This window comes from Poecilia formosa, unplaced genomic scaffold, assembly GCF_000485575.1.
Source record: "Poecilia formosa unplaced genomic scaffold, Poecilia_formosa-5.1.2 Scaffold706, whole genome shotgun sequence".
NCBI classification, from domain to species: Eukaryota; Metazoa; Chordata; class Actinopteri; order Cyprinodontiformes; family Poeciliidae; genus Poecilia; species Poecilia formosa.
Window position 1 is genome coordinate 146902 of NW_006800645.1, and position 10651 is coordinate 157552.

Here is a 10651-nt window from a genome sequence, read left to right on the forward strand (position 1 = left end):
ATTCAATTCAGAAGCCGGTAGCAAACAAGCCAGCAGCGAAGTGGCTTTTTGGTTGGGACAAACCACAAGTGTAAAATTGGGGAGGTGGACTGTACAACTCCTAGTACAGACTTGTAGATGTTTTTGTGTCAACACATTATGCACAGTCAGTAATAATATTTACAGACAAGTAAGAAAATGTACAGAAAGGAATCACAACCCACTGTTCTCAACATGTAGTTCTTAATTTGAAACAACCCCCACCTAGTAATAAAATGTTCTGATCAAGAGCTCAAGGAGGTGGGGGAGGGAAGAAGGGATGAGAGGGAGTAAAGAGGGGAAGGTTGGGAGGAGCAGCTGGGTGGGGGGAGACTTGGGAGGGAGTAGGGGGAGATGAGGGGGTGAGGAGGGATGCAACAAACTGCCTAGATTGCACACAATGGTAAATCAACGTTGAATTATAGTCAGAATGGTTGGTTTTTGGTTGAGGTCGACAACTGACGGTGGATCAACCATCAAGCAATCATCCAGCTCTAGCCAAGTAACCAATGTTGAAACTGTGTCATTGAATCAATGTTGTTTTGTGGTTAAAATCTAATGAGTGAAATGCCAATGTCTGATCAACATCTGATCAATGTTGAATCAATGTCAGCTGTTTTGCCGCACCCCTTCCCCTCCTTTCCTCCTCATCAGCGCTCTGGGTCAGAGCATTTTATTAGTGAGTGGGGGTTATCACATTTTAAATTAACCACTGTAAAGGATAGTGGGTGATGATTCATTTCTGTACATTTTCTTACTTGTTCATAAAAATTCCTACTGACCATTTGTATGTGATATATTGACACAAAAACATCTACAACTTACTACAAGGAGTGGTGTGATCCATCCCTGCCATTTACATGAGTGGGATGTCCCAAACACACAGATGTTAATTCAATGTTGAATTGCCATCATGTTAAATCATGATGGCAATCTAAATGGGGTGTGCTGTGGTGGTGCAGGGGTTAAGCACAACCCACATATGGAGGCCTTAGTCCTCAACGCAGCTGTCACAGGTTCAATTCCCGGCCTTGGCAACCCTTGCTGCATGTCTTTCCCCTTCTTTCATTACCCACTTTCCTGTCAATTAACTATCAAATAAAGGCCACTAGAGCAAAAAAAAATAAAATGTGAAAATGAAAAACACTCACTTAAAATTAAAGTTGTTTCACCCAGAGCCCAAGGAGGGAGGAAATTGGTAGATGGGGCCAGGTGAGGGATGGGTGGTGGGGGGGAAAGAGGTGTGTATTTTTGGCAGGTGGAGGGAGAGGGGTTGGGCGTTTGAATGGTGGGTAGTGGTGGAGGGGTGCAAAAAACAGCTTACATTGATTGAACATTTAGATTACTAGTTCTTCCCCAAACCTTATCCGCAAGGCAAACTGACCCGCTTGTTTTCATTTCAGCAAAACCCTGTTAATCAGACATCAATTAAAATCATGTGTGCTGAATTAGGGAAATGCCTAAAACTTGCAGGGCAGTGTGCCTGGTGGAAACACTGGATTCAATGTTGGCATTTCAATCAATTGATATTAATTGGCTAGAATTGAATGGTTGTTTGATGGTTGATCCAGCTTATGTTGTTGACCTTAACCATAAATTCAACCTTTGTGATCATAATGCAACATTGAAGTAACATCTTTTGCAAACAAGCCAACAGTGAAGTGGTTGTGTGGTTGGGACATCCCACTCATGTAAATGGTAGGGGTGGACTGCGCCACTCCTTGTAGTAAGTTGTAGATGTTGTCGTGTCAATTTAGCACAACACAGTCAGTAAGAATTTTTATTAACAAGTAAAAAAATGTACAGAATGGAATCACCACTCACTATCCTCTACAGTGTTATTAAAAAAGTGATAACCCCCGCTCAGTAATAAAATGCTCTTACCCAGAGCTCTGATGAGGAGGAGAGGAGTGGAAGGGGTGCGGCAAAACAGCTGACATTGATTCAACATTGATTAGATGTTGATCAGACATCCGCATTTCAGTCATTAGATTTCAATGACAAAACAACATTGATTCAATGACAGTTTCAACGTTAGTTAATTGGCTAGAGGTGGATGGTTGTTTGATGGTTGATTCACCGTCTTTTGTCGACTTCAACCACAAATCAACCATTAATCATACCTGGGCATTTCATTCATCAGATTTCAACCACAAAAAACATTGATTCAATGACACAGTTTCAACGGTTTGATTGAATCACTTCTGAATCATTTACCAGACACTCAATGCTTTGGCATTGAGTGTCTGAACTGAACAGTGATTCAGTGTTCATGTTCTGAATCTGAGTCAGTTAGCATGGCTGAATCTGGAGAAGGCAACCCATCGCCATTCCACTCATCTCCAACAGATGTCACTGTTTCACCAATACACACAGGATGAATTTCATCCATCAATACAGTCTTAGCACGAACATAAGGTTTTAAGAGGTTGACATGAGCTGTTTGCTGTTTCCCCTGCCTTTCCGGAGTCACAATGAGATAGTTTTGTTCAGACAGCTGTTTCACAACTCTATATGGCCTGGACGGTGAACTCACAACAGGAAGTAAGGCCAATACTTGGTCATCTGAAAGAAAGACACGATGATCAGCTTTCTTGTCATACAGGCACTTCATCTTTTTCTGTGCTGATAATTTCTCTTTTGCCAACTGTGTAGCAGTAAAGAGTAATGTTCAGACATTAACATAATGCAACAGGTTTTGTAGTGGTTCAGCATCCTTCCACTCCTATCCCAAAACAGTTAACAGACCACGCACAGAATGATTTTAGGCATCCCAAAAATACGAATAAACTGCATAAGAGCTCGCACCACAGACTTTGTAGTAAGTGTGCAACAGATATGCTGCTGGATACCTGGTACTTTGGCACATTAACATTCAAAAGATAATTTCCACCTGAACGTGAAGGGGGAAGATGTCCCACACAATCAATTATTAAGTGCTCAAATGGTTGACCAATAGTTGGAATAGGATACAGTGGTGCCCGGTTTATGATTTGATTGAGTTTACCAGTCAGCTGACAGGTGTGACAGATTTTAATATAAGAAGCAACATCTTTTTTCAGCCGAGACCAAAAAAACTTCTCAAAATGCAGTCATAGATTTTCATAACTCCCATGTGTCCGGACTCATCATGGAATACTCGCAAAACCAAGTCATGCCATTTCATAGATACCACAACCTGATAAACTAGCTCTCCAATAGCACTGTCACCACATTGCATCCACTTCCTTAACAATACCTTATTTTCAACAAAGAAACGGCATGGCTCTGCATCTCCTCAGCAGGTAACGCAGACTGAAACAAATACTGTATTGTAGGGTCAGATCTTTGCTCCTGCACCACATCTGTCTGTGAAATAGACAAAGGGATATTAGACAAAAAGAAGACGTCCGTTTATCTTTTCCCAAGTTTTCATCCAGATGTGCGTCACTGGATTCTTTCATTGCCCTGCCACAGCACATGCTTGAAAAACTTCAGGGTGTGATTTTTCATTTTCATCAGGATCAAAGGTACTGAAACAGTAACTGGAGACCCTGGTTGATCAGGCCAGACTTTCCCTCCAGCTATATTGTTCCCCAGTATAACTGTGACATCATCCATAGGTAGCACAGGTCTAACAACCATCCTTACTTCTCCTTCAAACAACTCTGAATGAAACATGAGCTTATGTAGTCAAAACACAAATACAGACATGCCCATACTCAACACAGATATAGATAATCCAGTGTCCGACTCCTCTGAAAAAGGCAAAACTGATGCCAGAATTAATTAATCATACGTACCAGTATCTCTTAAAATAGTAACTGGCACCTTGACATCACCCCCCACTAAAGAAACTTGCCCTTCCATAAGAAATGGTTTGTAAGAACTGACATCAAGTTTGTCTTAAGTCATTTTGTTTGGAACATTTACAGAAAATGATGCAGCAAGTGCTGCTGGTTTAACCTGAGATCCATTTTTGTTTCTGGACTTCAGCAAAGCACAGTCTTTCTTCCAATGACCTTTTCTGTGACAATAATTACAAATTTTGTCCAGATGACAGTTACTACAGTCTGAAAAGAACCTCCAGAACGTGTTGAACGCCAGTTTGGAGTACTAACCAATCTGTGTGCTCTCTCTTAGTATCTTAATGTGTCAAGACAAAATCACCAGCCCTGGGGCTTCTGATACAGTTTTCGCCTTCTGTTCATTAATATACACTGCAATGCGTTCAGATACAGAGTTCTTATATTGTTCCAGAACCATTACATTACAGAGGTCATCAAGTGTTTTAACCTGAGAGGAAGTGCACCATCGATTGAAATTAATCTCCAAATCTTTTGCAAACTCTACATAAGTTTTGTCACCTTTTTTCCAGTTCCTAAACCTTGGCATAATCCTCTCTCCTTGGAGAGGAGAGGGAGAAAGGGGAGAGAGTGGCAAGGAGACAGAAAGAATGGGTGGGGTTAGTGAGAAAGAATGGTGCATCTTAAGCTGGATCTGATATTATTTTGGAGACACTGGTCAGCTGCCTCCATTTCCAATCGGCAAAAATTAGGAGTTCTAAAACAGGAATGTTAGAGACGCAAAGGAAAGACTGTGAAAGGCATGCAGATCCACATTCAGTTCATGGTTGAATCAACATTGATATAGTGTCAGTTATGGTTGAAACCCAAGGATTGATTCAACATGTAAATCACCGACCACTTTCAATTTAGTTTCAATGTAAGGCTTCAGTGTACACCATGTTCCAAATTATTATAGAAGTGATATTTTCTCAGATTTTCTTAAATGGTCAATGCAAATGATGGTCAGTATAATTTTCAAGTCATGAACTATTGCAGTATAAATCAAATTTTACTGACAAAGCTCCCAATGAGAACATTATTTTTTTCAAAAATAAAAAACTCAAAATGCACTGTTCCAAATTAATATGCACAGCAGATTTTCTAAACATTTTATGGGTTATAAAGAACTGCAAACGGTCATTCTTTGAATGTGCAGCTAATGCTGCACATTCACAGGTAATAAAATCAAAAGCTATTCCAATGTAAAACATCTTAACAGATCGAGTTACATGTTAACATAGAACTCCTTCTTTGATATCACCTGCACAATTCTTGCGTCCATTGAACTTGTGAGTTTATGGATAGTTTCTGCTTTAATTTATTTGCAGAATGTCAGAATACCTTCCCAGAACTGCTGTTTTGATATGAACTGCATCCCACCCTAAGATCTTCTGCTTGAGGATACTCCAAAGGTTCTCAGTAGGGTTGAGGTCAGAGGAGGATGGTGACCACACCATGAGTTTATCCCCTTTTATGCCCAATAAAAGGGGCACACAGGAATTCCTTGCAGCATTCCTGTGTCATGCTGCAAGGAATGACGCAATGGTATTCCTTGCAGCATGCATTGTTATGCATGAATATGATTTTGCTACTGAAGGTATGGCTCTTCTTTTTGAACCATGAAAGAAAGTGATCAGTCAGAAAGTCCACACAGTTTGCTGATGTCATTTTCACACCTTCGGGGACTCTGAAGGGGCCAACCAGCTCTCTCCCCATGATTTCAGCCCAAAAAGTGACTCCACCACCTCCTTGCTGACGTCACAGCCGTGTTGGGGTGTGGTGGCCATCCACCACCAATCCACTACTGCGTCCATCTGGACCATCCAGGGTTGCACAGCAGTCATCAGTGAACAAGTCTGTTTGAAAATTAATCTTCATGTACAGCTGGGCCCACTGTGACCGTTTCTACTTGTGACCACTGGTTAGGGGTGGCCGAATAGTAGGTTCATGCACCGTAAGCCTCTCTGGAGGATCCGCCACCTTGAGGTTCCAGAGGCACCAGCAGCTTCAAATAACTGTTTGCTGCTTTGTAAGGGCATTTTAACAGCTGCTCTCTTAATCCGATGAATTTGTCTAACAGAAACTTTCCTCATTAATCCTTTATCTGCACAAACCCATCTTTGTTCTGAATCAGCCACAAATCTCTTCACAGTATGATAACGCTTCAGTTTTTGTGAAATATCTAATGTTTTCAAACCTTGTCATATGGCACTACACTATCTGATGATTTTCGTCAGCAGAGAGATCCTTTCTTTTTCCAATATTGCTTGAAACCTCTGCCCTGCTTAATAATGTGGAACATCCTTCTTAAGTAGATTTCCTTTAATTGAGCTCACCAGACAAACTAATCAACCCGGCTCTCTGAAATTAATTATAGTGATTCAAACAGAATGTGAGCCCTGACACACAATACCATCTATAAATTTAACAAAAAATGTAATCTTTATGACACTTAAATCCAATTTGCATAATAATTTGGAACACGGTGTAGATTCATTGTTTCTGCCTGACATTGTTTCAATGTTATTTCACTTTTATTGTGCTATCTGGGTAAGTTCATTAAAGAACATGCAAATAAGGGTAAAATTAAACTGGTACTCCAGAGTTGTAGTTTTGTCAGGATGATATAATTTTAATTGATGTTAGTGCTTTAGCATTAGCTTCTGCTAAATATCAGATTGGCGTAGCGCATGAGAGTTTTTTGAGGTCAGAAGATGGAAAGTTCTGGAACCACTGATAGATCCCACAAAGATGAATAGTCAAAGCCTCCTTTCTCATTTTGCTCCACCACTGAAATAACATCAGAGTTTATTCTGCAGATGCCAAGGAAAAACTGCACTGCTCTGTTCTGAAAGTAGCTCACAGTTAACCTATCTGGTGACATGTTAACACTCTCAAATCTTCAAATTCTAAAAAATTATTACAAAAGTTAATTTCTCACACATTATTTTGGCTAGCTCCACCATCAAAACTTTATTCATAATGTAAATATTCCCAACAAATTCACTGTATTAGTTGTATCTATGGAAGTTCTATAAAACATGCAAAAACAGTAGAGGTTGTTTTTCCCCAATAGTTGTATAAAACCAGAGAATCAAACCTTTAACCACACATTTTTTTCTTTTTAGCATTCATGTCATTTCAAGTATAACGACTGTGTTTAGCCGTTTAAATGCTCAGTAACTTAACTAAACTCACTCAGAGCCAGAAAGTGGGCAGTGGTCTAAAAGCTCAAATGAAGCCAACTATCCAGATCCTCTTAATGATGCTAATGTCATTAGTTCTGTAGAAGATTAATGGCAGCTATTTATGGCTCATTAATCCATCCTGAGTGGGACCACAGATTAATTTGTTAATCATACGTCAAATACAACTCCTGCTGTTGGCCGCTAACTTAATCCCCCTGGAAGTGTGTGTGTGTGTGTGTGTGCGTGTGCAAGTGTGTGTTAATGCTCAGGCTGAAGCAGAAATCTCCACTTCCTGCCTTTGTTTCATGTTCTTGTCTTTCCTGTATGACTCTACGTTTACGTTTTGCTCTCAGGTCTTATCAGTGTTTCTCCTTGGAGTCGTGAACCCAGAGTTACTCTGCTGCCTCCAGTCCTGAAATCCAAATCCGCTGCTTCTGTTTTCAGCTGCTCTGCTAGAAATAGTGAATGGGTAAACATTTTTGGTTTACACCAACCAAAAATGTAAACAAAGATACTCTGTAGTTGCCTATATTACATATATAGTCATTCTTATCAAAGTGTCTTGAATAGGAATCAAATAAACACAAAAATGTATTTTTAACACATTTTTTTTTTGTTAACTGCTGCTATACAGCTATGCTCGCTTCAGTAACTCTATTTGCCACTAACCCTAGTTTGTTTAACTGAGCAGTATGCATATATTTTTTAGGGAATTATAATTCACCTTAAGGAAGTTTCTCCATTTTCCACATAAGAACAGTTGTGAATATTTTTCTTGTCCTTTCAGGCTGGAAGAGAGCGAGCTAACTGAACCTTATTTTACCTTCATTTCAGCAAGTCCCCAATTTACAGCCTTCCTTTAAAGGGGAACTAGTCAAATTCTCCTTGAATTTACTAATGTGTCACAAATACAGCAACAGCTGCGTTTCCATTGCAAATGTGTGCAAATATTTGTCAATTGTTGAAGAAGATTCTAGGTTATAATATTTCTTAAGAAAGAAACTCTTTTGGCTTGAACTTCTTCATCCCAGGTTCTCCCGGCGGGGCGCGTGTAGCCACACAAAAACAAGTGCAGACGTCACAAAATTGCAGTTTAATCCAATAGAAGACAACACATAAAAACTGCAACAGTTTCTGTTGCAGTTTCTGTTGTTCTGCAACAGAAACTGCAGAACAGCAGACATACATTCATTTACCTGACATAAATGGAAAGAAGAAGAAGGAAAGAAGGAAAGAAAAGCAAAGATGTCTTTGGAGAATTGCGAGAGCAAATCTAATTTGTTACTTCTGTGTAGAAAGTTTTATAGTAAAAGGCGTATTCTTATCTTTAATTTATTCAAATAAGGCGTATCTTTGCTCATCCATCCAGGAGCTATCTCTGACCCTCTCTCTAAAGTCAGGAACTCCTGCTGTTTTACGGCTTTTCACAGATGAGTGTGAAAAGCTAGAACTTCTGCTGTATTGTTTCCCACACAGACAAAGGCAGTTCAAACGATCCTAGCAAACTATCAGGTAACATAAAGGTCAATAGTTCAGAATAAATTACTGATTTTAAAACTATAACTAGGCTATTTCAGTCAAGACATGTTAAGTTTTAAAACTAGCATACTTTAAATTTATTTTCTTAACACTATATATTCTGCAACTGATATATAGACGGATGTGAACAATTACAATAAATATATTCAAATTTGTTGTCATCTTATTCAGGCAACCAGAACGTGTACTTGGGAGCAGTAATGTATATTGCATTTTGGGGAAAATATTTACATGAGATATATTCATAATACAAATGTGGCTCTAAAGCTCATCGTCTATCAGCCAATCAAAGGAGATGTCAGTGTATGCAGCATTTTGGAGAATTGTAGTTGGTGATTTTACAGAAGACGTACAGATTCAAAATGTTGGAATGATAAAAGTTGTTATGAACTCTGATGCTGTGAGAGCTCTGGTGGATCCAGCTGAACATTGCCTGAAAAAACAAAAAAAACCATCATCCTCTTGCTATTTCCTGTTAGACGTCTCCCTGGTCCAACACACTTAAGTCAAACAGCTGAATCACCTCCTAAGTGAACTTAAGTTCTTCAGAGTTCTGCTAATGGCCTCATTATTTGACTCAGGTGTGTTTAAGTAGAGACACATCTAAAAGTTGCAGGACTCCGGCGTTCGAGGCTTGGAGTTGCTCAGCCCCGCTGTAGACCTTTTTGTAATAAGGCAAAAAAAAAAAAAATCTGACACTTTTTTTCAGACCTACAATAAATTCTTGTTTTTCTGATTTGTTTTACTAAAATATTGTACTTTTAATTTATTAAAGAGCAGACAAAAAAGCATTGGATACCACTGATCTATGGTCAAATTTCGTCAAGTTCCTAAAATAATTACCTATGTCATTTTTTACAAATAGTGATTTTTTTCACTAAATCATCTTTTGGCAAAAATGACTTGGACCATTATTTTAGGAAGGTGACAAAAAGCTGCAACCCTTTGTCAACTAAACAGCCTTTCTTCCACAGACAACATTCCATTGTCAGCTCTCCAGTACTCCATGAGCATGGTCGGAAGAATGGGTTATGCTGAGTCATGTGAAACACTGAACCCATCAGCTCCAAACAGTATAATAACAATTCACTTTCAGCTGGTTGTGTGTTTTTTGACTCAAAAGCATAAAGGATTTGTTAAAAATGAGAAGAGTAACACAAAACTTACCAAGAGACAGTTGCCATGCTTTGCAAAGCAAACACATGGTATAAAGCACAATGTAAGCTTAAAAAACAAATAAAAGCCAGATTTATCCTTTAAACCACAAATCTCCTCACTCTTATAGTTGTATGAGTCTCTGATCTATAGTTGATGAAAAACACTGAGAAGGTATTATAATCTTTGTTACACTTTCTGATAATCCCATTCCTTTGAGTGGGGAAGCGGACTTTTTTCATGGACATTACAACTGGCTTAACCCTCTAACAATCAATTTTGTCTCTCCATCTGGTAAGTGCTGCTTATGTTAAAATCAGAGGAGCAGTAGAGGAGAATGGATTGGATGAGGAGTGCTGCTAAATCCACAGAGATTTCCCATCCTTTTCCAGAAAATCTGGGTTCTCTAATGACAAGCTTAGACCACCACCCTAAAACCCACTACGCCCAATCAAGTGGATATGAAGTCACATCATTCAGATGTACGTTGAACACACACTCCGTCTGGATTATATAACATACACTGAGGACACATGGCATGAAGCCCTCCATGTGTTTATGCCACAACGTTGGAGAACACATCATGCTTTTCGATCCTTACTTTTCACATGTAAATCATTCACTTGTGGCCTATACTGTATAAAGCGACCTGCGCTGCTTTTGTCTGAGTTCCTCATTTACCTGTTCTGAAGCGTTTTACAGAAACCCGGTGTATGTATGTACGCAGCACCGTACATAGGCCTGTCACGATAACAAATTTTGCTGATCGATTTATTGTCTAAAAAATTATTGCGATAAACGATAATATTGTCTCAAGACCTTTTGACACTGGTTTAATGGAAATGACGTAATAATGCATGTAGGGCTGTTGTAAACGAATATTTTATTAATAGAGTAATCTATCGATTATTCTTACGATTAATC